Here is a 3,828-nt window from a genome sequence, read left to right on the forward strand (position 1 = left end):
AGGGTCCAATGAACCTTGGAGCTAGCTTCCCCTTGACGTGGAAACGCTTGGTCCCCTTGAGAGGCGTGACTCGCAAGTACACCTGGTCTCCGGGAACAAACTCCACATCTCTGTGGCGAGGGTCCGCTTAGCTCTTCTGCCTTGACTTAGCTGCCTCCAAGTTTTCTCGGACAAGCTGAACCTTGTCCCCTGCTTCCTGCAGTGCTTCTGGTCCGAAAACTAGTCCTTCACCGGTTTCAGACCAATTGAGCAGGGTGCGACACTTCCGCCCGTATAACGCTTCAAATGGGGCCATCTGAAGACTGGACTGGTAGGTGTTGTTCTAAGAAAACTCAGCAAATGGCAGGCAATCTTCCCACTTGGCAGCATGAGCCAAAACACAGGCGCGGAGCATGTCCTCAAGTATCTGGTTTACCCTCTCGGTCTGTCCGCCCGTCTGCGGCTGGAAAGCCGTACTGAAGGAGAGTTTGGTTCCGAGAGCTTCTTGAAACTTCTTCCAGAATCTTGAGGTGAATTGCGTGCCGCGGTCGGACACGATCTCCTTGGGAACTCCATGGAGACTCACCACTCGATGAATGTATAGACTGGCCAGCTGGCTGCCATCGTAGGTGGTGTTAACGGGGATGAAATGGGCCACCTTGGTCAAATGATCGACTATGAACCAAATGGAGTTATGACCCTTATTCGACCAGGGCAACCCGGTGATGAAGTCCATGCCAACTCTATCCCACTTCCATTCCGGCACTTGAAGAGGTTGCAGCAATCCAGCAGGTCGCTCGTGTTCATCCTTGACTCGGTGGCATACATCGCATTTAGCGACATAGGAGCCAATTTCTCTCTTCATGCCATGCCACCAGTATCGTTCTCGGATGTCTTGGTACATCTTGGTACCACCTGGATGGATAGAGTACGGTGTGTCATGAGCCTCTTGCAGGATCAAGTCCTTAAGTTCGGCCTTGTTAGGTACGCACAAATGCTTCCCGTACCACAGTACTCCTGGCTCATCAACCGAGAATCCTGGGGCTTTGCCTTCTCGCACCTTCCTCTTGAGGCCTTCGATACTCTTGTGCCCCTTCTGGGCTCCCTTTATGTCGTCTGCCAGAGTAGGCTTGACCTCGAGGTTGGCCAGGTACCCTGGTTCGACTATCTCAAGCCCGAAGTCCTCCATCTCTTCATACAAGACGGGTAACCTTTCCTTGAGCGTGACGTTCAAGGAGCCTGCCTTCCGGCTTAAGGCATCGGCTACCACGTTCGCCTTGCCGGGATGATACTGAATGCTGAGGTCGTAATCCTTGATTAACTCAAGCCATCTCCGTTGCCTCATATTCAGCTCCCTCTGAGTGAAGATATATTTCAGACTTTTGTGGTCTGTATATATCTCACATCGCTTCCCCAGAAGGTAATGTCGCCATGTCTTCAGAGCATGCACTACAGCTGCTAGCTTGAGATCATGGGTGGCGTAGTTTTCCTCATGCGGTCGCAGTTGCCGGGACAAGTACGCCACGACCCTGCCATCTTGCATCAGGACTCCATCGAGCCCGGTTCTAGAGGCATCACAATATATCATGAATTCCTTGTTGATGTCTCGGGTAGCCAATGCCGGGGCGGTAGTTAGCCTCTTCTTCAACTCCTAGAAGCTTGCTTCACACGCCGGTGTCCACTCGAACTTCCGGCCTTTCTTCAAGAGCTGAGTCATAGGTCGAGCGATGCTGGAGAATCCTTCGACAAACTTGCGGTAGTATCCCACGAGGCCGAGGAAACTCCTGACATCCTTCACGTCCTTTGGTGATTCCCAGTTGGTCACTGTAGTAATCTTGGACTGATCTACGACCAAACCGCGTGCCGTCAGGGTATGACCCAGAAATCCAACTTCGTTCAGCCAGAACTGACAGTTGCTGAATTTGGCATAAAGTTGGTGCTCTCGAAGCTTTCCCAAAACTAGCCTCAGGTGTTGCTCATGCTCCTCTTCGGACTTGGAGAAGATTAATATGTCATCGATGAACACGACGACAAACTTGTCCAAATATTCCATGAAGACCTTGTTCATGAGGTACATGAAGTAGGCTGGGGCATTTGTCAAACCGAAGGGCATGACCGTGCATTCATATAGACCGTACCGGGTCACGAATGCAGTCTTGGGTATATCTTCAGGTCGGATCTTCAACTGGTAGTATCCCGATCGAAGATCGATCTTGGAAAATACCCTGGCCCCGTTTAACTGGTCAAACAGGTCTTGGGGAGCGGGTACTTGTTCTTAATTGTGACTTCATTAAGAGAACGGTAGTCGACGTAGAGTCGAATGGTACCATCCTTCTTTGAAACAAATAGAATAGGTGATCCCCAAGGTGATGCACTCGGACGGATGAACCCTTTCCTGAGTTGCTCATCCAGCTGCTTCTTCAGCTCTGCCAACTCTTCAGAACCCATCCTGTAAGGCTTTTTATATATAGGCCTTGATCCGGGCATGAGCTCAATGATGAACTCGATGTCTCGGTCAGGAGTCATTTCTGGTAGCTTGTCAGGAAAGACGTCCGGGTATTCACAGACTATAAGCACTTGATCAAGCTCTACCTCGGATAGACTGTTGACTCGAGGCACTTGAGCCGATACTAGCTCAGAGACAAACTTGACCTTGACCCCTTGGTTGCTTGTCATGGTAATGGCCCTGTTGGCATAGTCCAAAAGACTCTGGTGCTTGGCCAACCAATCCATGCCGAGGATTACTTCTACACCTTGAGATTTAAGCACAATGAGGTCTGCCAAGAAACTCGTCCCATTGATAATTATCTCGACCCTTCTACACCCTAGGTTGGTCCGCAATACTGCTCCCGGGGTTTGAATTTGCCATCTGCCCACGGAGTAGAGTGGGTTTTAAACCACACTTCTCTGCAAACCCTTGAGTAACAAAAGAATGCGAGGCACCACAATCAAACAACACTGTTGCTGGAGTTGAGTTGACGAGGAACGTACCCAGAATGCAGTCCGGGTCTTCCCGCGCCTCTTCTGTAGTGATGTGATTGATCCGGCCCCTGCCATTGAACTGCTGGTTGCGGGGGGCCTGGTTCCTTCCTGGTGCACCTTGACCGCGGTTGAGTGCATTGGGATGCGGTGCGTCGGGGTTCTTGTTGGGACACTGCCTGGAATAGTGCCCAGTCTGACCACACCCAAAGCAGGTGACTTGCCCCGGAGGGTTGGTCTTGACTCCACCGTTGTTTGGCGGGTTGACTGCTGGCTTGGCTTGCTATTGAGGCTGATAATTCTGGTGGAACACCGGATACTTGTACTGCCGCTGCTGAAAGTTGGGTCTTGCAGGTGCTGACTGCCATGGTCTTGGTCTTGCGTTACTGGGTCCTCCACTGCCTATCAGTTTGCGCTTGCGGGTGTCGTCCATCGCATGACGCTTGCCTTCCAGCATAAGCGCCTTGTTAACCAGCTCGTTGAAAGTCTGGCAGTCGCAAACCACCAGCTGGTATTGCAGGGACTGCTGTAACCCTTCCATGAAGCGTTCCACCTTAGCGGCCTCAGTGTTAACATCTTCGGGCGCATACCTCGACAAGAGGTTAAACTTCTGCAGGTACTCCTTAACAGTTCCACTGCCCTGCCTCAAGGCTCGGAATTCCCGCTTCTTAATGGTCATCAGTCCAGGTGGAATGTGAGCCGCACGAAATCCTTCCTTGAACATCACCCCAGTGATGACTTGCCCTATCCGCATGATCTGGAATCCATCCCACCATGCTCTGGCGGTGCCTCCGAGACAGTGAGAAGCATAAAGGACCTTCTCATGATCGTTGGTGCACTTGACCAGCGCAAGGAGGTCTTCAATGGTGC

The sequence above is a fragment of the Hordeum vulgare genome, chromosome 7H (assembly GCF_904849725.1).
Source record: "Hordeum vulgare subsp. vulgare chromosome 7H, MorexV3_pseudomolecules_assembly, whole genome shotgun sequence".
In the NCBI taxonomy this organism is placed as follows: Eukaryota; Viridiplantae; Streptophyta; class Magnoliopsida; order Poales; family Poaceae; genus Hordeum; species Hordeum vulgare.